The sequence below is a fragment of the Aotus nancymaae genome, unplaced genomic scaffold, assembly GCF_030222135.1.
Source record: "Aotus nancymaae isolate 86718 unplaced genomic scaffold, 86718_ANA_hifiasm-v0.15.2.pri h1tg000059l, whole genome shotgun sequence".
NCBI lineage: Eukaryota > Metazoa > Chordata > Mammalia > Primates > Aotidae > Aotus > Aotus nancymaae.
The window spans coordinates 6,460,557-6,486,965 of NW_026988473.1; the positions used below are offsets into that span (position 1 = coordinate 6,460,557).

General features: G+C 41.4%; 1 pseudogene; it reads left to right on the forward strand.

The window, feature by feature from the left end:
* Nucleotides 1-2,416: 2,416 nt before the first annotated feature.
* Nucleotides 2,417-25,158, forward strand: LOC105724358 (steroid transmembrane transporter SLC22A24-like; annotated as a pseudogene).
* Nucleotides 25,159-26,409: the final 1,251 nt, after the last annotated feature.

The window sequence follows — 26,409 nt, forward strand, 5'->3', positions numbered from 1 at the left end:
ATGGAGAAACATTACATGTTCATGGTTAGGAAGAATCAATATCGTGAAAATGGCCATACTGCCCAAAGTAATTTACAGATTCAATGCTATCCCCATCAAGCTACCAATGACCTTCTTCACAGAACTGGAAAAAGCCACCTTAAACTTCATATGGAACCAAAAGAGAGCCCGCATAGCCAAGTCAATTCTAAGCAAAAAGAACAAAGCAGGAGACATCACACTACCGGACTTCAAACTATACTACAAGGCTACAGTAATCAAAACAGCATGGTACTGGTACCAAAACAGAGAAATAGACCAATGGAACAGAACAGAGGCATCGGAGGCAACACAACATATCTACAACCATCCGATCTTTGACAAATCTGACAAAAACAAGCAATGGGGAAAGGATTCCCTGTTTAATAAATGGTGTTGGGAAAACTGGCTACCCATGTGCAGAAAGCAGAAACTGGACTCCTTCTGACACCTTACACTAAAATTAACTCCAGATGCATTAAAGACTTAAACATAAGACCTAACAAAAACCCTAGAAGAAAATCTAGTCAAAACCATTCAGGACATAGGCGTAGGCAAGGACTTCATGACCAAAACACCAAAAATATTGGCAACAAAAGCCAAAATAGGCAAATGGGACCTAATCAAACTCCACAGCTTCTGCACAGCAAAAGAAACAGTCATTAGAGTGAATCGGCAACCAACAGAATGGGAAAAATTTTTTGCAGTCTACCCATCTGACAAAGGGCTGATATCCAGAATTTACAAAGAACTAAAACAGATTTACAAGAAAAAACAAGCCCATTCAAAAGTGGGGGAAGGATATGAACAGACACTTCACAAAAGAAGATATACATGAGGCCAAGAAACATATGAAAAAATGCTCATCATCATTGGTCATTAGAGAAATGCAAATCAAAATACATTGAGATACCATCTCACGCCAGTTAGAATGGCGATCATTAAAAAATCTGGAGACAACAGATGCTGGAGAGGATGTGGAGAAATAGGAACACTTTTACACTGTTGGTGGGAGTGTAAATTAGTTCAACCATTGTGGAAGACAGTGTGGACCTAGAAATAGAAATTCCATTTGACCCAGCAATCCCATTACTGGGTATATATCCAAAGGATAATAAATCGTTCTGCTATAAGGACACATGCACACGAATGTTCATTGCAGCACAGTTTACAATAGCAAAGACCTGGAACCAACCCAAATGCCCATCGATGATAGACTGGACAGGGAAAATGTGGGACATATACACCATGGAATATTATGCAGCCATCAAAAACGATGAGTTCATGTCCTTTGTAGGGACATGAATGAACCTGGAAACCATCATTCTCAGCAAACTGACACAAGAACACAAAATCAAACACCACATGTTCTCACTCATAGGTGGGTGTTGAACAATGAGAACACATGGACACAGGGAGGGGAGCATCACACACTGGGGTCTGTTGGGGGGAAATAGGGGAGGGACAGCGAGGGGTGGGGAGTTGGGGAGAGATAACATGGGGAGAAATGCCAGATATAGGTCAAGGGGAGGAAGGCAGCAAATCACACTGCCATGTGTGTACCTATGCAACAATCTTGCATGTGCTTCACATGTACCCCCAAACCTAAAATGCAATTAAAAAAAAAAGAGAATGGAACGGTTTTAGATAAACAATCTCATAGTGTACCTCAGGGATCCTGAAAAGGAGGAACAAGTCAAACAACGAAATTAATAGCAAGAAAGAAATAATAAAGATTGGAAAATAACCAAACAATATAGAGACTTTTAAAAAAGCACAAAGCATATTGAAATGAAAAGTTGGTGTTTTGGAATGACAAATAAAATGGACAAACTGCTAACTACACTAACGAAGAGAAAAAAGATAGAAAATCCAAATAAATAAAATTAGAAATGAAAAAGGAAACCTTACAACAGAGACCACAGAAGTACCAGAGCTTGTTAGAGACTATTATGAACAACCGTACACTAAGAAACTGGAAAACCTAGAGGAAGTGAATAAATATCTAGTCACCTACAATCTACCAAGATTAAATCAGGAGGAAACAAAAACTGGAATAGATCAATAAAGAGTCAAAATTTTGAATCAGTAATAAGAATTCTCCCAATAAAGCAAAATTTAGGACTAGATGGTTTCACTGACAAATTTTTAACATTCAAAGAACAAGGTGTACTTCAGGATGGCTGGCTAGAAGCAGCTAGTGTGTGCTGCTCTCACAGAGAGGAGACAAAGTGGCAAGTAATAGCAGATCTTCAAGAGGATCATCTGAGAGACCATATTGGATTTCACTGAGGAAGAGAAGGGACCCACAGAGAGAGAGAGAGAGAAAAAAAAAAAGGAGCAAAACTGGGCAGCTGTCAACCTAGGACTGGTATGGAGCTAGAAGAAGCCCCCTAACATGGGGAAAGGGTGAGTGAATGAGAGTCACAAGGGAATCCACACTTTCCACACAAGCCTTCACAATCCCGAACATGCATGAATCCCTCAGACCCCACCCATCAGGCCTCTAGCCTAACACTGAGATCCTCCTGGCATTTTTGCAGAGACATCACTCAAGGCCACATAGAGACCTACAGGCCCTAGATCCCTGAGCAGTCCTGCATCAGCTGCCATATTCTCAGTAGAGGCCAAACTCACAGTGTGCAGGAGCAGTCAGGCTACCCCACTCCTCCTTGCTAGGCAAGGCTTGGCTTAGGCTTCTAGTACAACCACTCCAAGCTTGTCTGAACTCTGCGGCTGGGCACAGCTCAGCATTTCCCCAGAAACAACCTGTATGGCAAAATGTGTAACCCCTGCCCACACTGTTCTGAGACAGACAAAGATAGCTGGCTTGGGCTGCCAGCACAGCAGCCCAGCCCTTGCTTGAATTGTGTGGGTGGGCAACTAGAGGTAGAACTGGAGAATTCCCCAACCAGTTCCAACTCTTACCAGCATTCTTCCATGAACCGCCTGAATGGCAGATTATGTGACTCATGCCCTACTGATCTGAGCCAGGCAAGGCTCAGCTTGGGCTTCCACTGCAGTGACGCCACCCCTGCCTCAACGTTGCAGTGGGTTGCAGCTCTGCAAAACTCCCAGAGGTAACAGACAATACTTAGCACTTTTGTGTGCCCCTGACAGTGAAGTTCAGCATCATTTGAGTGGGAGGAAAGGACAAGCATGTCATATACCTGACAGCCACCAGTCTTCATTGCCCCAGTTACAGCTCCCAGAACTGGAGGGTTCCAGCCATTTCCAGTGAATGGCTCACAGCAAAGCCACCCTGCCTCAACATCAACATTTCATCTGCAGCCCACAGCCCTTCTAAAAGGCCAACCCCAACAGGCCTGTGATATTTCCTCAGTCTCCCAGCACCTAAGCATTCTGCCTGCCCCTGCCTGAGAGTTTGGCTGGTGATCCAGGAACCTACCCACTACACAACACAGCTACCACCTAAACTCTGGGCTAGCCTGACCATGGACCAACCCCTTCAGGACTTATACATGCTGTCCAGAAGGCTATCTAGGGTCCTGGGAACAGGAGAACTACCTAACCCAGTCCAACTCTGCTTTCACTTAACATCTTCCCTTAAGACCTCAGGTCAGGCCAACCCAGCTGACACCACCATAACCAACATTCACTCATTCACAAGGGCCCAAAGGTGAAGCCCCCATTTTACAAGAAGCAGCAGTACTGCCACATCAGAGAAGAGGCGAGCCTAAATGCTATCTGTATAAGATTAAGTGGTGAGAATGTACACCAAAATCACTCCCACAGAGAGTCACAAAACAGGCATTTCCCTTGACTCTCAACAACATTGCAGCCAAGAGACAGTGTTTTCCTGACTAGGAGTCATGATTCCTGAAACAGGGGTCTGATGGGGAAACAGATCATATTCCTGCCTATCTAAGACAGAGCAGGTGCAGTCCTGTCAATCTTCCCCCTGGAGACTTCAGGGTACTTTACCAGGAGCTCTTCCCAAGCATCCTCATCAGGGCTGGTGTCTTTACTTGCCATTGGGGTATTTGTGCACAAGCCAGGAACCCCAGCTTTGCCCAACTGTGTCACATCAACCCCATGGAACAGGAAGCTTAGGACACCATGTACACCACTGTTCAGTTCTTCACTTGAAATAACAGAAAGCACCTCACAGTAAACAAAAAACAGATTCATACCCACCTGCTTGTGCAGCAGCTGCCTCTTAACCTGCAAACACCATCTACTGGCCTGTGTGTCAAACTGCACAGACCAATACAAAACCCACTGATAGAAATGCATAAGATTGGGAAGAGATAACATTAGGAGAAATACCTAATGTAGATGAAGTGGGGGATGGATGTAGCAAACCACTATGGCATGTGTATACCTAGGTAACAATCCTGCATGATCACGATCTGCACATGTACCCCAGAACTTAAAGTATAATAAAAAGTAAAATAAAATACAGAAATGCATAGTAATATAGAAGCAGAACCAAAACAACACTATCATCACCAGATAATAAAAAAGCATAATTTTGCCAACATGAATAATTTGGATGTTTTGACTCCACAAAATATTGCTCTAGCTCTAGAGCAATGGTCTCTAGCTAAAATGGGGGCACAGAGATGACAGATGGAGAATGCAAAGCATAGATTGCAGGGAGATCTAATGAGATCCAAGGTAAGGTTGAAAATTAGCACAAATAAATCTGTAGAGCAACCCAAAAAATAAAAATGTAGACATCTTAAACAGAAAGCAATCAGAGCTAATGAAACTGAAAAACTCACTTAAAATTTTCAAAATATAATTGAAAGCTTTATCAGTAGAATAAAACAAGTGGAGGAAAGAATTTCAGAGCATGAAGATTGGTCTTTTGAACTAAGGTAGTCAAACAAAAATTTAAAAAATAATTTTAATGAATGAACAAAGTCTCTGAGAAATATGAGATTATGTAAAGCAACCAAACATAGAAATCACTGGCATTCTTGAGAGAGAAGAAGCAAACAACCTAGAAACTGTATTTGAGGAAATAATTCAATAAAATTTTCCTAATTTTGCTAGACAGGTAGACAAATCAGATAAAAGAAATCCAGAGGTCACCTATCAGATGTTATACAAAATGAATATCACCAAGGCATATAGTTATCAGACTGCCTAAAGTCAATGCTAAAGAAAAAATTTTAAAGGCTGCTAGAGAAAAAGGTTAGATCACATACAAAGGAAGCCCTACCAGGCTAACAGTGGACTTCTCAGCAGAAACTCTGCAAGCCAGAATAGACAGGAGGTATATTGTCAGCATTCTCAAAGAAAAGAAAGTCTAACCAAGAATTTCACATGCCATGCCACCAAATCAAGCTTAATAAGGGAAGGAGAAATAAAATCTTTTCCAGACAAGCATCCTTCAGAGAATTCACTGCTGTTAGACCAGTCGCAGAAAAGATCCATAAAGGAGTTCTGAACATGGAGATGACAGAAGAATATCTGCTACCACAAAATGACATTTAAGTACATAACCCATAATCCCTTTAAAGCAACTTCACAGTAGGAACTATGAAACAAACAGCTAACAACTTTACAATAAAATCAAAACCTCACATGTCAGCATTAACCTTGAATGTAAATGGTCTTAATACTCCAGTTAAAAGGTAGGGTGGCAAGTTGGATTCAAGAACAAGACCCATCTGCCTGGTCTCCAAGAGACTTATCTTATACAGACATGCATATACTCAAGTTAAAAGGAAAGATCACATAAACAAAAAACAAGAAAGAGCAGGAGTTGCTATTCTTATATCAGATAAAATACACTTTCTTTTTATTTTTATTTTTATTTTTTATTATTTATTTTTTTTTTATTGCATTTTAGGTTTTGGGGTACATGTGAAAAACATGCAAGGTTGTTGCTTAGGTGCATACGTGGCAGTGTGATTTGCTGCCTTCCTCCCCTTCACCCATATCTGGCATTTCTCCCCATGCTATCCCTCCCCAATTCCCCACCCCCCCCGCTGTCCCCCCCACTCCCCCACAACAGACCCCCATGTATAGTGCTCCCCTCCCTGTGTCCATGTGTTCTCCTTGTTCAACACCCGCCTATGAGTGAGAACATGTGGTGTTTGATTTTGTGTTCTTGTGTCAGTTTGCTGAGAATGATGGTTTCCAGGTTCATCCATGTCCCTACAAAGGACGCGAACTCCTCGTTTTTAATGGCTGCATAATATTCCATGGTGTATATGTGCCACATTTTTCCTGTCCAGTCTATCATCGATGGGCATTTGGGTTGGTTCCAGGTCTTTGCTATTGTAAACTGTGCTGCAATGAACATTCGTGTGCATGTGTCCTTATAGTAGAACGATTTATAATCCTTTGGATATATGCCCAGTAATGGGATTGCTGGGTCAAATGGAATTTCTATTTCTAGGTCCTTGAGGAATCGCCACACTGTTTTCCACAATGGTTGAACTAATTTACACTCCCACCAACAGTGTAAAAGTGTTCCTATTTCTCCACATCCTCTCCAGCATCTGTTGTCTCCAGATTTTTTAATGATTGCCATTCTAACTGGTGTGAGATGGTATCTCAATGTAGTTTTGATTTGCATTTCTCTAATGGCCAGTGATGATGAGCATTTTTTCATATGCTTGTTGGCCTCATGTATGTCTTCTTTTGTAAAGTATCTGTTCATGTCCTTCGCCCACTTTTGAATGGGCTTGTTTGTTTTTTTCTTGTAAATCTTTTTTAGCTCGTTGTAAATTCTGGATATCAGCCCTTTGTCAGATGGGTAGGCTGCAAAAATTTTTTCCCATTCTGTTGGTTGCCGATTCACTCTATTGACTGTTTCTTTTGCTGTGCAGAAGCTGTGGAGTTTGATTAGGTCCCATTTGTCTATTTTGGCTTTTGTTGCCAATGCTTTTGGTGTTTTGGTCATGAAGTCCTTGCCTACGCCTATGTCCTGAATGGTTTTGCCTAGGTTTCCTTCTAGTGTTTTTATGGTGTTAGGTCTTATGTTTAAGTCTTTAATCCATCTGGAGTCAATTTTAGTGTAAGGTGTCAGGAAGGGGTCCATTTTCTGCTTTCTGCATATGGCTAGCCAGTTTTCCCAACACCACTTATTGAACAGGGAATCCTTTCCCCATTGCTTGTTTTTATCAGGTTTGTCAAAGATCAGGTGGTTGTAGATATGTTGTGTTGCCTCCGACGCCTCTGTTCTGTTCCATTGGTCTATATCTCTGTTTTGGTACCAGTACCATGCTGTTTTGATTACTGTAGCCTTGTAGTAGAGTTTGATGTCTGGTAGTGTGATGCCTCCCGCTTTGTTCTTTTTGCTTAGAATTGACTTGGCTATGCGGGCTCTCTTTTGGTTCCATATGAAGTTTAAGGTGGTTTTTTCCAGTTCTGTGAAGAAGGTCATTGGTAGCTTGATGGGGATAGCATTGAATCTGTATATTACTTTGGGCAGTATGGCCATTTTCACGATATTAATTCTTCCTAACCATGAACATGGAATGTTTCTCCATCTGTTTGTGTCCTCTCTTATTTCGTTGAGCAGTGATTTGTAGTTCTCCTTGAAGAGGTCCTTTACATTCCTTGTTAGTTGTATTCCTAGGTATTTTATTCTCTTTGTAGCAATTGTGAATGGCAGTTCGTTCTTGATTTGGCTCTCTTTAAGTCTGTTATTGGTGTATAGGAATGCTTGTGATTTTTGCACATTGATTTTGTATCCTGAGACTTTGCTGAAGTTGCTTATCAGTTTCAGGAGCTTTTGGGCTGAGATGAGGGGGTCGTCTAGATATACAATCATGTCGTCTGCAAATAGAGACAATTTGACTTCCTCCTTTCCTAATTGAATACCCTTTATTTCTTTTTCTTGCCTGATTGCTCTGGCTAGAACTTCCAGTACTATATTGAATAGGAGTGGTGAGAGAGGGCATCCTTGTCTAGTGCCAGATTTCAAAGGGAATGCTTCCAGTTTTTGCCCGTTCAGTATGATATTGGCTGTCGGTTTGTCGTAAATAGCTTTTATTATTTTGAGATACGTTCCATCGATACCTAGTTTATTGAGGGTTTTTAGCATAAAGGGCTGTTGAATTTTGTCGAAGGCCTTCTCTGCATCAATTGAGATAATCATGTGGTTTTTGTCTTTGGTTCTGTTTATGTGGTGAATTACATTTATAGACTTGCGTATATTGAACCAGCCTTGCATCCCCGGGATGAATCCTACTTGATCATGGTGGATAAGCTTTTTGATGTGCTGTTGTAATCGGCTTGCCATTATTTTATTGAAGATTTTTGCATCTATGTTCATCATGGATATTGGCCTGTAGTTTTCTTTTCTTGTTGAGTCTCTGCCAGGTTTTGGTATTAGGATGATGTTGGTCTCATAAAATGATTTGGGAAGGATTCCCTCTTTTTGGATTATTTGGAATAGTTTCAGTAGGAATGGTATCAGTTCCTCTTTGTATGTCTGGTAGAATTCGGCTGTGAACCCATCTGGACCTGGGCTTTTTTTGGGTGGTAGGCTCTTAATTGCTGCCTCGACTTCAGACCTTGTTATTGGTCTATTCAGGGTTTCGACTTCTTCCTGGTTTAGGCTTCGGAGGAGGCAGCTGTCCAGGAATTTATCCATTTCCTCCAGGTTTTCTAATTTATGTGCATAGAGTTGTTTGTAATAATCTCTGATGATGGTTTGAATTTCTGTGGAATCTGTGGTGATATCCCCTTTGTCATTTTTTATTGCATCTATTTGATTATTCTCTCTTTTCTTTTTTATTAGTCTGGCTAGTGGTCTTTCTATTTTGTTGATCTTTTCAAAAAACCAGCTCCTGGATTTATTGATTTTTTGAAGGGTTTTTCGTGTCTCTATCTCCTTCAATTCTGCTTTGATCTTAGTTATTTCTTGTCTTCTGCTAGGTTTTGAGTTTTTTTGATCTTGCTCCTCTAGCTCTTTCAATTTTGACGATAGGGTGTCAATTTTAGATCTCTCCTTTCTTCTCATGTGGGCACTTATTGCTATATATTTTCCTCTAGAGACTGCTTTAAATGTGTCCCAGAGATTCTGGTATGTGGTGTCTTCATTCTCATTGGTTTCGAAGAACGTCTTTATTTCTGCCTTCATTTCATTGTTTATCCAGTCAACATTCAGGAGAAAGTTGTTCATTTTCCATGAGGCTGTGCGGTTCTGGGTTGGTTTCTGAATTCTGAGTTCTAACTTGATTGCACTGTGGTCTGAGAGACTGTTTGTTATGGTTTCTGTTCTTTTGCATTTGCTGAGGAGTGATTTACTTCCAATTATGTGGTCAATTTTAGAGTAGGTGTGATGTGGTGCTGAGAAGAATGTATATTCTGTGGATTTGGGGTGGAGAGTTCTGTAAATGTCTATTAGGTTTGCTTGTTCCAGGTCTGAGTTCAAGTCCTGGATATCCTTGTTAATTTTCTGTCTCGTTGATCTGTCTAATATTGACAATGGTGTGTTGAAGTCTCCCACTATTATTGTGTGGGAGTCTAAGTCTCTTTGTAAGTCTTTAAGAACTTGCCTTATGTATCTGGGTGCTCCTGTATTAGGTGCATATATATTTAGGATCGTTAGCTCTTCTTGCTGCATTGATCCTTTTACCATTATGTAATGTCCTTCTTTGTCTCTTTTGATCTTTGTTGCTTTAAAGTCTATTTTATCAGAGATGAGAATTGCAACTCCTGCTTTTTTTTGCTCTCCATTTGCTTGGTAAATCTTCCTCCATCCCTTTATTTTGAGCCTTTGTGTATCCTTGCATGCGAGATGGGTTTCCTGGATACAGCACACTGATGGGTTTTGGCTTTTTATCCAATTTGCCAGTCTGTGTCTTTTGATTGGGGCATTTAGTCCGTTTACATTTAGGGTTAATATTGTTATGTGTGAATTCGATCCTGTCATTTTGGTGCTAGGTGGCTGTTTTGCCCTTTGGTTGATGCAGATTCTTCATTGTGTTGATGCTCTTTACCTTTTCGTGTGTTTTTGGAGTGGCTGGTACTGGTTGTTCTTTTCTATGTGTAGTGCCTCCTTCAGGAGCTCTTGTAGAGCTGGTCTGGTGGTGATGAACTCTCTGAGTTCTTGCTTGTTCACAAAGGATTTTATTTTTCCTTCACTTATGAAGCTTAGTTTGGCTGGATACGAAATTCTGGGTTGAAAGTTCTTTTCCTTAAGGATGTTGAATATCGGCCCCCACTCTCTTCTGGCCTGTAGGGTTTCTGCTGAGAGATCTGCAGTGAGTCTGATGGGTTTCCCTTTGTGGGTAACCCGACCTTTCTCTCTGGCTGCCCTTTGTATTTTCTCCTTCATTTCAACCCTGGTGAATCTGATGATTATGTGTCTTGGGGTTGCTCTTCTAGAGGAGTATCTTTGTGGTGTTCTCTGTATTTCCTGGACTTGAATCTCGGCCTGCCTTGTTAGGTTGGGGAAGTTTTCCTGGATAATATCCTGAAGAGTATTTTCCAGCTTGGATGCATTCTCTTCGTCACATTCAGGTACACCTATCAAACGTAGATTAGGTCTTTTCACATAGTCCCATATTTCTTGTTGACTTTGTTCATTCCTTTTTACCCTGTTTTCTCTAATCTTGCCTTCTCGTTTTATTTCATTGAGTTGATCTTCGACCTCTGATATCCTTTCTTCTGCTTGGTCAATTCGGCTGTTGAAACTTGTGCATGCTTCACGAAGTTCTCGTGTTGTGTTTTTCAGCTCCATCATTTCGCTCATATTCCTCTCTAAGTTGTCCATTCTTGTTAGCATTTCGTCAAGTCTTTTTTCAAGGTTCTTAGTTTCTTTGCATTGGGTTAGAACATGTTCTTTTAGCTCACGGAAGTTTCTTATTATCCACTTTCTGAAAGCTGATTCTGTCATTTCATCACACTCATTCTCCATCCAGTCTTGTTCCCTTGCTGGTGAGAAGTTGTGATCCCTTGTAGGAGGAGAAGTGTTCTGGTTTTGGGTGTTTTCATCCTTTTTGCCCTGGTTTCTTCCCATCTTTGTGGATTTATCCACCTGTTGACTTTGTAGTTGTTGTCTTTCTGATTTTGGTAATTTTAAGTCTGCTGTGGCAGAACTCATAAACCCCCTGCTCTTCCCCCCAGGTGTTCTGTCCCAGGGAGTTACGGTTTTATGATGTTCCCCTGTGCGGTTGCTGTTTTCCCTGCCCACAAGGTGGCAGCCTAGTCACACTCAGGTTGCAGAGGCTTCGCTAAGCTGCTGTGGGCTCCACCCAGCTTCCGTGTGAACTTCTGGGTGTAGTTAGAACTGCTTCCGATATGTTGGCCCGCCCCTGTAGTGACGGAGTCTCTGTAGTGGCGGATTGCCTTGGTAGAGAACAGCAGGGTGCCTATGGAGAACGCCCCTCCTCCACAGAGCTGGACCGTCCCGGTTTCAGTTGTGTTTCAGGTCTTCTTGCTGGGTAAGAGGGGACACTGTCTCATCTGATCTGCCTCCGGAGCCGCTGCGTTGGCTAAAGCCGCGGCTCTGAGATTCGTGGCGCTGGCCTGGCTCCCCGTTTCAGCTCCCCTTGCTGGCTTATAGGGGACTCAGACTCTCTCACTTTGTACAGTGAGCCGTTGCCTCAGGGTGCCGGCCCAGCGGCTGCACCGTTCAAGCCAGCGGCGCTGGTGACCCGTGTGGCTTCTCTGCGTGTGAATCTCCTGGTCTGTGGGCAGTAAAAATCAGTCTGGAAATACAGCGTCCACTCACCCTCTGTGCTTTCTCTCGGAGCTGCATTCCCGAGTTCCTCCTAAGCGGCCATCTTGGATCTCCTCGATAAAATACACTTTCAACCAATAACCCTAAAAAATGAGAAAAAACAGCAGTGCAAAATAATAAAGGGTTCAATCCAAAAGTAAGTTTTAAATATCCTAAATATATATGGACCTACATTTGGAGCACTCAAATTCACAAAACAAGTACTCCTAGACCTATGAAAAGACTTCGATAAACACACAATAATAGAGGAGACTTCAAAATTCTACTGACAATGTTGAACAGATCACCAAGGCAGAAAATTAATAAAGAAATTCTGAACATAAATTTCAATTGACCAATTGAACCTAATAGATATCTGCAGAATACTCCACCCTTCAACCACAGAATATACATTCTTCATATCTCCACAAGGGACATGCTGTAAGATAGACCACATGCTAAGGTATAAAACAAGTCTCAAAAATTTTTTTTTTAAATTAAAATAATACCAATCACACTTTTGGACCTCAGTGAAATAAAATTTAAAAAAGAAGGTCTCAAAAACACACGATTACATGAAAATTAAACAACTTGCTCCTGTATGGCTTCTGGATAAACAACAAAATTAAGGCTGAAATTTAAAAATATATTTGAAATAGATAATAACAGGGACATAGCATACCAAATCTAGGACTCAGCTAATGCACTTGATGTACAGTGCTAAGCATCTACATCAAGAAGTTATAAAGATCCCAAGCAAACAATATAACATCGCTCCTGGAGGAACCAGAAAATCAAGAATAAACTAATCCCAAATTGAGCAGAAAAAAATAAATACCAAAATCAGAGTGGAAATGAATGAAATTCAGACCAAAATTCCATATGCAGGATCAAAAAAACCAAAAGCAGGCCATTAATGAGGCAGATCACCATTACTGAGGCAGTTCTAACTGTACCTCTGTAAACAAAACCACATGGAAGTTTGCACAGCAGCTGGGCAGAGCCCACAGCAGCTGAGCAATGCCTCTGCTGGCAGACTGTGACTAGACTACCTCCTTGCTGGGCAGGGCTTCTCTGAAAAAAGGCAGCAGTATGCCAGGAACTTATAAATAAAGCTCCACCTTCCCAGGACAGAGCACCTGAGGAAAAAGGTGGTTATGAGTTCTGCTGCAGCAGACTTAAACATACCTGCCCAGCAGCTCTGCATGGAACAATGGAGCTCCCAGCACAGCACTTGAGCTCCTATAAGGGTCAGACCATCTCCTCAAGCAGCTCCCTGAACTCCGTATACCCAAAGAGACACCTCATAAAGGACAGCTCAGGCTGACATCTGGCAGGTACCCTTCTGGGATGAAGATAGCAGAAGAGGAAATCAGCAGCACCCCTTACTGTTCTGCAGCCCCCACGGGTGATCCCCAGGCAAGCAAAGTCTGGAGTGGACTTCCAGCAGTCCTGCAGCAGAGGGGCCTGTTAGAAGGAAAACTAAAAACCAGAAAGTAATAACTTCAACATCAACAAAAAGGATGTCCACTCAGAGACCCCATCCGAAAGTCACCAACTACAAAGACGACAGGTAGATAAATCCACTAAGATGGGAAGAAAACAGTGCAAAAAGGATGAAAACACCAAAAACCAGAATGCCTCTCCTCTTCCAAGGGATCACAACTCCTCACCAGCAAGGGAACAAAGGTGGATGGAGAACGAGTCTGACAAACTGACAGAAACAGGCTTCAGAAGGCAGGTAATAAAAAAACTTATCTGAGCTAAAAGAACATGTTCCTACCCAATGCAAAGAAACTAAAAACCTTGAAAAAAGGTTAGAAAAAATGCCAACTAGAATAAACAGCTTAGAGAAGAATATAAATGACTTGATGGAACTGAAAAACAGCTTCTCAAAGCATACACAAGTTTCAATAGCCGAATTGACCAAGAAGAAAGGATATCAGAGATTGAAGATAAACTCAATGAAATAAAATGAGAAAGCAATATTAGAGAAAGAAGAGTGAAAAGAAATGAACAAAGCCTACAAGAAATATGGAATTATGTGAAAAGACCTAATCTGTGTTTGATAGGTGTACCTGAATGTGACAGAGTGAATGAATCCAAGCTGGAAAACACTCTTCAGGATATTATCCAGGAGAACTTCCCCAACCTAGCAAGGCAGGCCAACAGTCAAATACAGGAAATACAGAGAACACAACAACAGTACTCCTCTAGAAGAGCAACCCCAAGGCTCATAATCGTCAGATTCATCGGGGTTGAATTGAAGGAAAAAATACTAAGGGCAGCCAGAGAGAAAGGTTGGGTCACCCACAAAGGGAAGCACATCAGACTCAAAGCAGATCTCTTGGCAGAAACCCTACAAACCAGAAGAGAGTTGGGGCCAGTATTCAACATCCTTAAAGAAAAGAATTTCAACCCAGAATTTCATATCCAGCCAAACCAAGCTTCATAAGTGATGGAGAAATAAAATCCTTTATGGACAAGCAATTGCTGAGAGAGTTTGTCATTACCAAATCTGCTCTACAAGAGCTCCTGAAGGAAGCACTAAACACAGAAAGGAAAAACCAGTACCAGCCACTGCAGAAAAAACCAAATGGTAAAGACCAATGACACAATGAAGAAATTATGCCAACCAAAGGGCAAAACAACCAACCAGTAGTAAAATGGCAGGATCAAATTCACGCATAACAATATTAATGTTAAATGTAAATGGACTAAATGCCCCAATCAAAAGACACAGAATGGCAAATTGGATAAAAAGCCAAGAACCATCAGTGTGCTGTATTCAGGAGACTCATCCACATGCAAAGACACATATAGATTCAAAATAAAGGGATAGAAGAAGATTTACCAAGCAAATGGAGAGCAAAAAAAAAAAAAAAAAGCAGGAGTTGCAATTCTAGTCTCTGATAAAATAGACTTTAACCAACAAAGATCAAAAGAGACAAAGAAGGGCATTACCTAATGATAAAAGGATCAATGCAACAAGAAGAGCTAATGATCCTAAATATATATGCACCCAATACAGGAGCAACCAGATACATAAAGCAAGTTCTTAATGACCTACAAAAAGCCTTAGACTCCCACACAATAATAATGGGAGACTTTAACAATCAACTGTCAATATTAGACAGATCAATGAGACAGAAAATCAATAAGGAACTCCAGGACTTGAATGCAGATCTGGACCAAGCAAACTTAATAGACATTTACAGAACTCTCCACCCCAAATCCACAGAATATACATTCTTCTCAGCACCACATTGCACTTACTATAAAGTCAACCACATAATTGGAAGCAAATCAGTCCTTAGCAAATGCAAAAGAATGGAAATCATAACAAACAGTCTCTCAGACCACAGTGCAATCAAATTAGTATTCAGGATTAAGAAACTAACTCAAAACTGCACAACTTCATGGAAATTGAACAACTGGCTCTTGAATGTTGACGGGACAAACAATGAAATGGAGGCAGAAATAAAGATGTTCTTTGAAACCAACGAGAATGAAGATACAATGTACCAGAATCACTGGGACACATTTAAAGCAGGGTCTAGAGGGAAATTTATAGCAATAAATGCCCACATGAGGAGCAAGGAAAGGTGTAAAGTTGACATCCTGTCATCAAAATTGAAAGAGGTAGAGGAGCAAGATCAAAAAAACTCAAAAGCAAGCAGAAGATAAATAACTAAGATCAGAGCAGAACTGAAGGAGATAGAGACACATTAAAAAAAAAAAACCTTCAAAAAATCAACAAATCCAGGAGTTGGTTTTTTGAAAAGATCAACAGAATAGACAGACCAGTAGCCAGACTAATAAACAAGAAAAGAGAGAAGATTCAAATAGATGCAACAAAAAAATGATAAAGGGGACATCACCACCGATTCCACAGAAATACAAACTGCCATCAGAGATTGCTACAAACAACTCTATGCACACAAACCAGTAAATCTGGAAGAAATGGATAAATTTCTGGACATTTTCACTCTCCCAAGACTAAACGAAGAAGAAGTTGAAACCCTGAATAGACCAATAACAAGGGCTGAAGTTGAGGCAGCAATTAATAGCCTACCAACTAAAAAAAGCCCAGGTCCAGATGGGTTTATAGCCAAATTCTACCAGACATAAAAAGAGGAGCTGATTCCCTCTTTTTGTATTGTTTGGAATAGTTTCAAAAAGCGGGAATCCTCCCCAACTCATTTTATGAGACCAACATCATCCTAATACCAGAACTGGGCAGAGACACAACAAAAAAAGAAAACTTCAGACCAATATCCATGATGAACATTGATACAAAAATCTTCAATAAAATGCTGGCAAACAGAATGCAACAGCACATCAAAAAGCTTATTCATCATGATCAAGTAGGCTTCATCATGGGGATGCAAGACTGGTTCAACATACGTAAGTCTATAAACATAATCCATCACATAAATAGAACCAAAGACAAAAACCATATGATTATCTCAATAGATGCAGAGAAGGCCTTTGACAAAATTCAATAGTCCTTTATGCACCCTCAATAAAGGACCTCTTCAAGGAGATGTAAAGGACCTCTTCAAGGAGAACTACAAACCACTGCTCAACGAAATAAGAGAGGACACAAACAGATGGAGAAACATTTCACGCTCATGGTTGGGAAGAATCAACATCATGAAAATGGCCAAACTGCCCAAAGTAATTTATAGATTCAACACTATCCCCATCAAGCTACCAATGACCTTATTAACAGAACTGTAAAAAACAACTTCAAACTTCATATGGAACCAAAAGAGAGCCCACACAGCCAAAACAATCCTAAGCAAAAAGAACAAAGCTGGGGGCATCATGCTGCCTGACTTCAAACTATATTACAAGGCCACAGTAATCAAAACAGCATGGTACTGGTACCAAAACAGAGACATAGATCAATGGAACAGAACAGAGGCCTCAGAGGCAGTACCACAGATCTACAACCATCTGATCTTTGACAAACCTGACAAAAACAAGTAATGGAGAAAGGATTCCCTGTTTAATAAATGGTGTTGGGAAAACTGGCTAGCTATATGCAGAAAGCAGAAACTGGACCCATTCCGGACACCTTATACAAAAATTAACTCCAAGTGGATTAAAGACTTAAACATAAGACCTAACACCATAAAAACCTTAGAAGAAAACCTATGCAAAACCATTCAGGACATAGGTATAGGCATGGACTTCATGACCAAAACACCGAAAGCATTGGCAACAAAAGCCAAAATAGACAAATGGGATCAAATTAAACTCCAGAGCTTCTGCACAGAAAAAAAAAATCATTAGTGTGAACCAGCAACCAACAGAATGGGAAAAAATTTTTGCAATCTACCTATCTGACAAAGGACTTATATCCAAAATCTACAAAGAAGTAAAACAGATTTACAAGAAAAAAACAAATGAACCCATTCAAAAGTGGGCGAAGGATATGAACAGACACTTGACAAAAGAAGACATATATGAGGCCAACAAACATATGAGAAAATACTTATCATCACTGGTCATTAGAGAAATGCAAATCAAAACTACATTGAGATACCATCTCACGCCAGTTAGAATGGCGATCATTAAAAAATCTGGAGACAACAGATGCTGGAGAGGATGTGGAGAAATAGGAACACTTTTACACTGTTGGTGGGAGTGTAAACTAGTTCAACCATTGTGGAAGACAGTGTGGTGATTCCTCAAGGACCTAGAAACAGAAATTCCATTTGACCCAGCAATCCCATTACTGGGTATATAGCCAAAGGATTTTAAATCGTTTTATTTAAGGATACATGCACACGAATGTTCATTGCAGCACTGTTTATAATAGCAAAGACATGGAACCAATCCAAATGCCCATCGATGATAGACTGGACAGGGAAAATGTGGCACATATACACCATGGAATACTATGCAGCCATAAAAAACAGTGAGTTCATGTCCTTTGTAGGGACATGAATGAACCTGGAAACCATCATTCTCAGTAAACTGACACAAGAACAGAAAATCAAACACCACATGTTCTCACTCATAGGTGAGTGTTGAAAAATGAGAACACATGGACACAGGGAGGGGAGCATCACACACTGAGGTCTGTGGGGGGTGACCAGAGGAGGGACAGTGGGGTTGTGGAGATTGGGGAGGTATAACATGGGGAGAAATGCCAGATATAGGTGACAGAGGCAGCAAACCATCTTGCCACGTAAGTACTTATTCAACAACCCTGCATGATCTGCACACTTACCACAGAACCTTAAGTTGAAAAAAAAAAAGAAGAAGAAGAAGAATTTTAGGTATATTAAAAAAAAAAAAGAATAGGTAAAAGTTGGCTGGGCATAGTGGCTCACAACTATAATCCTAGCACTTTGAGAGGCCAAGGCAGGAGGATCATGAGGTCAGGCATTCGAGAACAGCCTGGCCAACATGGTGAAACTCTGTCCCTCCTAAAAATACAAAAATTAGCTGGGTGTGGTGGCAGGTGTCTGTAACCCAGCTACTTGGGAGGCTGAGGCAGGAGAATTGCTGGAACCCAGGAGGCGGAGGTTGGAGTGAACCAAAATCATACCATTGTACTCCTGCCTGGGTGCAGAGTAAAGCTAATTTGTACAGTGATGACTTGTCTGTCTCATGGCATTTACCCAGGCATCATTGAACAGTTTCTTTTTAATTCTTCTATAGGACACTATCTTCTTTATAGTTATCTTATGACATTACAGTATAATCATTTATGTACCTATCACTTATTAACTGGAATATGAGACTTTATAACACTGATGTCATGTTTACTTATAAATGTAAAAATAGATTTATAAGTATACAAATAAATACCATTACTTTATTTACAGCAATAGCAGCAGAAAGTTCAAAATGCTATTTGAAAAAAATCAACCAATTTGGTGAAATAAACTATCACGTAAAGATACTGTTCCCTTCCTCTCTACCTCTTATCTTTATTTCCCTATTTCAAAAATCTTAACACCACTGTCCCTGGTATGATTTGAACTGAAACAGAACTTCAGTTACCAAAAGTCAATGTTTATACTTAACATTCCATTTGCTTTAATTAGAAATAGTTTTCATTAACTTTTAGTCAAAAGTCAGTCCTCAGCAAGAAAAAGCCATTCTGTTTGCACAAAATATCACAAAGCAGTTCACTTTTAAGTATCCAATATACTTTTTCCGAAAAGAATGGCATACCATTGATCAGGCATAATTTTAGGGGTAGTTTAGGTTGTGCGGAAATTATATCCACCTCAAAGTCCACTGTTGACTTCTCTGGAAGTTCAGATATCACAATCTTTCACAGAGTAGTCTTTTAAGAAGATTCCGTTGTCAAAAGATAGATGTCTGTTTGCCAAATAGTAATTATTTTTTGTTTCTTTTTTGCCAAATAATTATATCTGTACTTTGCTGAAACCGTCTAGCTGCCTAAACTCAAAGGACTTGATGAAAGTCCTTCCACTGCTCTTCCATGGTGGTGCGACAGGTATAAGGATCCATACAACACCACTGTTACTTTGTGAAAGGGAACATTTTCTCCTTCTGAACTTATCTCTACAAGGTCATTGTGCTTCCTCTTGGGAGTCACCTGTTCTGTCTCATTGGGTTTTGATATCCTCCTGGATCAAGTGGGTGGCCTAGGGAGATTCCAGATCTTTTAGATGGTTTTCATTTCGATCTCCATCATTATACTTTATCCTTGTCTTCAATTGGAGAATTTCATTGCATTCACCCCTGGTCATCACTACTAGGTTCACATCATGGACCATGACACTGTCTCTGACAATGACACTGGGACTCTCAGCCAGGTTGCCCTCCTGAGAATTTCCATCTCGCTGAACTCAAATCTGAGGCAAGAGAAGTGTCATTGTTTCACCCATCCTCGTGGCATCTCCTTCACTTGAATGTGACCTTCTTAAACAGAGTGAACCAAACATGGAGCCCTGTGTAAATGGCTGGGTGTACCACCGAAGCTCCTTCGTCTCCACCATTGTGACTGAGGTAAAGGGACATGTTTAGATCTTCTGTTTATATGATTGAGATGTTTGGAGTTAACACAAAGAATAGACTTGCTTTGTACCTTTAGTCTTCAGATGGTTACTGTAGTCAACTCTTCCTTCACTTTTTCAGCAGGTAGCAGCAATTGCTTACCTACTCTACAATATGGTCAAGTGTGTTAGTATTGAATGAATGAACTGAACACACTAAACATGAACCTGCTATTATATCATCTAATCTAGTGAGAAAGACCTATAGTGTTTAAAGTAATTAAAATACTCTTTGACAAATATTATGCTAGGTCAGTGTTCTCAATACTCATTGCAAGACTGATAACCACAACAAGTAACCTTTGGGTACAGGATCCAGGCATCAGTATTTTTGAAGCTCTTCAAGTGATTCAGTGTGTAAGCAAAGAAGATAGTTATTATAGTAGTTGAATTATAAACAGCTAAGTGAAGTCAAAGGCAAGGCCCTCATGTGTCCTACATGATGAAAAAGTCTTCCTGTAAAATTATGGGTTTCTAACATATTTTTAAAATTTTGGTAGCTGAAAATTGATATTTTAAAAAATATATGTGCTTATATGTTTTTAATTATAATACCCAAAGCATGTATATAATTTAACCCAATAAAAGGAGTGGGTTGTCTGAGGAGAAAATTAATAAAGACATGTAGACACGTGAATACAGACTGTTGGAAGGCTGGGACTTGAAAGAGAGAGGCAGCTGCATTTGAAAGGCTGGCATTTGTTTAGTTTTAGAGTTTGGGCAACCAGAGCACAGTGTCTGTAGAGGGAGGCAGGACCCGCATAGCAGAGGGTTATGTACATCATATATTGGAGTCTGGAGTCAGTTTCCATTAAAGCGATGAAACTCCTCAAGCTCTGCTGTGCTGATTTCCTTCTCTTCCAGTAGTACCTGGCGTATGAATCTCAGTGACTAAAATTAACCAGGTGGTAGTGGCTCACTCATGTAATCCCAGCTACTTGGGAGGCTGAGGCAGGAGAATTACTCGAGCCTGGGAGGCAGAGATTATGGTAATCCGAGATGGCACCACTGCACTCCAGTCTAGGCAATAGACTGAGACCCTCTCTCAAATAATGATAGTAATAATAATGGTTCATTCCCTATTTATGGCTGGGTCACTGCTGGGAAGTCTGATTTACTGCCATCTTTCAGACAGGTGAGTGTCATCTCACCTTATTTGGGGCTATTTATCAGATTATATGTTCATTTCTTTATTTTAGAAATATTTAGTGAGCTCTAACTACGCTTTGCATGTGCTATGTGCTGATCTCTCTTTCCTGCTGCAGGAAGCTACAGTTGATTAAGAATATTTGGTATTTGAATTAGAAATTATAGTTGGATATGATCTAATCATTGTACCACATAAATGAGGACAGAAAAAGACATCCAAATCAGATTCAAAGAAGTTTCAGGAAGGGATTTTTAGAGTCGATCACAGGATTTTAGGTTTACATGTAGAAGTTAGTTCAATACAGGGAGAAGAAAGGGGTTTGAGGCAGAACGTGCCTTCCTGTTTGAAAGCACAAATTTGTGAAACAGTGTTATGGGCCTTGACAATGTTCTGAACCACCTAGACCTTGTGAGATAAATTATTACAGACACTTTTTGAGTGGCCATATTTTCATACCTGCAGTGTAAGTGCTCATGTGCAGTGGGTGGTCATCACTATAAAATCTGAGGGTTGGCCAGGCCCTGTAGCTCACGCCTGTAATCCCAGCACTTTGGGAGGCCGAGGTGAGTGAATCACGAAGTCAGGAGTTCAAGACCAGCCTGGCCAAGATGGTGGAACCCTGTGTCTACTAAAAATATACAAAAATTAGCCGGGTGTTGTGGCGCATGCCTGTAATCCCAGTTCTTCGGGAGGCTGGGGTAGGAGAATCGCTTGAACCCAGGAAGCGGAGGTTGTGGTGAGCCAAGATAGTGCCATTGCACTCCAGCCTGGGTGAAAGAGTGAGACTCCATCTCAAAATAAATAAATAAATAAATAAATAATAAAATAAAGTCTGAGGGTTGTGCAGCACTGTGGTGCTCACAGGATGGGAAGACACTGCACCTCTATCCTTGATGCTGATCCTGCGGATGGCTTTAATAGGTAATTTTTGTAACCACATAAGGTAAATAAATTAAGAACCTAGGATGACTTGGCTTGAGGATGAGATGTTTGGGGCTTCCTGTGTCCTGGCAGAGCTAGTTCTGGAGGAGGCAGTCAACCATGGCTGTCACTCAAGCATGTCACCCACAAGGACACTGAGGGGAGTTTAGATGCTCAATGATGTCTGACAGTCTTAGTTAAAACTTGTGACCTTTGAGTCTATCCCACTTACATACTACCTGTATAGGTTTCCGGGTCAGAGAGTTCATTTTCTCCTTGTGTTCAGACTTAGGCCTCTGTACCATTAATTCAAATAGCAGAATTAATTAAACAAATGAATTTAAAAAGTGAATAAATAAGTTTTCTCAGTTCATAGGTCCAAGTTAATATTCATTAACAATAGGATGATAGGCAGAGAGGGCCCAGAAGGCCTATTAGAAGCAGCTGCAGTTGGTAGCTACCACCAAGAAGAGTGAAAATGGGGAGTGAATCCTGTGCCTTCAACTGAGGTATCCAGGTTCTCTCACTGGGACTGATTAGGTGGTTGGCATTACCCACTGAAAGCAAGAAAAAGCAAGGTGGAAGGAAGGCCCACCCAGGAGCTGCATGGAGTAAGGGGAGCCCCCACTCCCAGCCAAGGGAGGCAGTGAGTGTTTGCGTTACCCTGCCTGAGAAACAACGCTCTTTCCATGGATCTGTGCAACCCATGGATCAGGAGATCTCCTCATAAGCCCATGCCACCAGGGCCTTGGACCCAAGCACAGAGCAGTGCAGGCTCTCAGTGGCAGCTCAGGATGCAACAACCAGCAGCAGCAGGATGGAGACTGCCTAAGATGACCACCATCACTGTGGCTCCAGTCCGCTGTTCTCCCCTGCTGGTGCCAGGATGACTGGGCAGTTTGGACCAGCAGGAATTCTCCACACAGCACAGAACAGCGGCTGTGGCAGATCGTGGCCAGACTGCTTCTTTAGGTGGGACCTGGATCTATCACTCCTCACTGCCGGGGTCTCCCTGCCAGAATTTCAGCACCTCTGGTCAGGGGCTTAGGACAGAACTCTGATCTCCCTGGAACGGAGGCCCTGGTGGGAGGGGCAGCCACGGTCTTCGTGGTTTAGTCGAATTAGACTTTCCTGCCTGCGAGCTCCGAAGAATCCAAGAAGTGCAGACAAGGGGATTCCCCCCAGCACAGTAGACCAGCTCAGCCAAGTGGCAGAGTGCTTCACGAAGCAAGTCATTGATCCTCTCCCTCCTGACAGGGTGAGACACCCCACATACAACGGGGGTCGCCAGACACCTTATACAGGAGTATTCCAGCCAGTATCAGGTCGGTGCCCCTCTGGGGCAGAGCGTGGGCCATGGGTCCCGGCAGAGGTGCCCTCCTACTGCTCCAGCTACAGAGCGCAGCAGCACCTGGCCCAGCGAGCCCTTTGTCTGGACCCCACGCAGCCAGTGTGGGCACACCCCGGGCCAGCCGCTAGGGCGCCTGGAGACTAATAATAAACTCTGGCAACTCCAAGTGTTCTGCATTGCGCTGCAGCCAGCTGCGCTCAAGGAAGTAGTGCGGAAGCATTAGCTGCACGCCCTGCGGGTAATCCATGGTGTAGTGGAAGAGGAAGCCGTTCTGGTCCAGAAAGAGGTGCCTTTGCCGTCCTGGGCCGTCTCCTGTGACTGCTGCTGCGTGCACATGCGCCAGAGCGGTGAGTAGAACACCGACATCCTGTGCAACGTGGGTCAAGTACACCTGGCCCCCCACGTTCCGCTCCACCATATCAGAGAAGAGTGGTTTCAGCAGAGGTTGGCGCTGAGCCGCTGTCCCTGCCCCCCGCAGGGTAGGAGCGCTTGGGCGCGGCAGGTGGAAGTCACTGGAACTCACCGGAGCGGAGCATAGAGCGGCCGCCGCCATTGCTGGGCTAGGCGTGACTTTTTGCTGCTCCAGTGGTGGTATCATCCAGAGCGCAGGGCAGAGCTAGCGTCCGGGCACCTGAGTGCTGTACCACTCCCTGTCACTGCCCTGGCCCCACCACCTATTTGCCATGACTCTGGCGGACAACACATGTGGCATAATCCTTTTAATATGCTGTTGCTTTTTTTTTTTTTTTTTGCTAGTCTTTTGTTGCAAATCTTTGCATGCATGATAAAAGATATTGTTCTGTCGTTTTATTTCCTTGTGTCTTTGTCAGGCTTTGGTATCAGGGTAATGCTTGCTTCATAGAATAACACTAAAGGTCATATACTAAATGATTCCGTTTATATAAAGTATCCAGGATAGGAAAATTGTTGCCATGGGCTGGGAGACAAAAGTAATGGGAAATTGCTGGATACAGTGAGTTCCTCTTCAAAGTTTCTGCTTGTTCAGCTTCCTTGTTCTTTGTTCCTAACTTCCTTGCCTCCCTGCCCCTAGTTTTGGTAAACAAGCTTCCAGCCGTTCCCAATCTGTAACCCACATCAATTCCCAATCTGTAACCCACATCTGTTCCTTATTTGGCACCCTTAGTTCCGAAACTGTTCTTCCTGCTACCGTAGCCCGACCCCTGCTCCAACTGAAATAGCCCATTGGGATCAGCTTAGATTGTGCCGTCAGACTCCAGCCAATGGGGACCAGACACAGTAGCAGGGACTGACTGCATTGGAGATCAAAACCGCTTCCTCCTTTGTTTGGTGTGCTCTCACAGTGGCTAGAAGAGTGAGCAGCACCCTTCTGCAGAAGCAAATTTGCCTTGCCAAGAAACATTTGTTCCAGTACTCGTTTTCTTTGTGACTCCAAGCTCTTATTTCCAACAGAACCGAATACTAACAGGTATGGAATTTTTTTAGGGGTTGATGAAAATGTTCTAAATTAGATAGTGGTGATGTTTGTCTTCAAACATCCTTGTATCTGTAAAATAAAGGAATTACCCTTTAAAAGGGTTAATTGTATGGTATATAAGATATATCAATAACAAGAATTGGAATTCAAGTGATTTATACAATTTTTTCATTACTCACTGTTATGTATAATTACTTCAACAAAAATTTATTGATGGCCAGATCCATCCTTCCTCTCAGGAGTCCAGTGGAGGAGGCTGGTTTGGTTAGAAATGACTGTACTACAATTTATGACCCCTATATTAAATGGAAAAGGAGAGAAACATCAGGTTAAAGGTCATGTGGCAAATAAGTATTTGAGTGTTTATTGTACCTGCATTGTCTTCTTTAATCAGGAGGATGGTGGAGTCTGCTCAGTGGCTAATTATCAATAGTCAGCTAGATGAGGGTTTAAAGGAACTTAGAGGAGTTGCAGACATAAATGGAAAAAAAGATAACTGAAGAGATGCTCACCATTGAGGTTATCTGGAAAGGGGAAATGGTTGCTAGGATGAAATGAAAACATGACCTCATGCTTAGACTAGTCTGAGTTCCTGGGGTGACTAACAGTTCCAGAATTAGAATTCTATAAGTGAGGGCTTACATTCCTAACCTGATTCCCCATGGATTCATCATTGTGGGGCAAAAGGGAACTGTGGTTATGGCAAAGAAAAAAACTTTACTTTTGTCAAGGAATTGGACATAGACATTGCAGTTCACTGGATGAAGTGCACGTAATTGTTTGATTAAGTTGATTGTGAAGTTTCCATGCTCTTACCCTAGACATGTAGAGGAAAGAATTCAAAACATAATTCATTTCTCACTCTTCACTAATGCATGATCCCCTTGGAAAACAAGAAAGCTAATAAAAGCAATTATCATTAACCATGCAGAAGATAGATTTAAAAGTATGATTTTAACTTTCATGCATTTACTTAATAATTCAATAAACATTCATTGATCATCAAATATAAGCCAAATGCTATTCTGCACAGTGTGGACATGGCAGTAAAGTACATAACAGTCCTTTTGGCATTTACATTGCTCTTATTAGAGGGTGCTATAATAATACTGTGTCTGCATAGGAAAATTGCCTAGAAATGTTTCTTTCTTTGAATATTCTTTAAAGGTTTTTTCCTCATGACTGGAAGCCAGATCCTGATGTGGTTCATTCAAGCACTCTCTCACTCATTTATTTAAAACTACTTATGTACGAACTGTGTGCCTATGTGGTAATAGATATTAATAAGAGAATAAATCAGAGTCTCTGACCTCGGTGAACTTATATTTTACTATGGGACACAAAAATTGAGCCATCATTATAATATAGAATGGATGCCATTACAGGGATATATGCAGAGTATTTTGGAGAGAACACAGAGGAGGTATCAACTCTAGCTTTAATGAGTCAGAAAAGGATTAGGGGTTAGCTAGTTAAAAGGAAGAAGAAAGATATTTCAGAGATCACATGAACTGGTTGGTGGAGGCATAACTGATAAATACTCCATATAAGTCCTGAGAGAGAACAGATGCCCTATAGAAGAATATATTAGTGAAGGAAAACACAAAGCCTCAACCCTCTGGCCCCAAATAATTCCATCCCTCTGATGTGCTGAATTGTCACATGTGAAATGTCCAGAAAATTATTATTTCATCATAGCATATGCTCAAATTTCAGAATCTTAACATTTAAATGAGGTTCAAGTGTAAGTGAGACTACTTACATGGAGTTCTCTAGCTTTTTTTTTTTTTTTTTATCGTACTTTAGGTT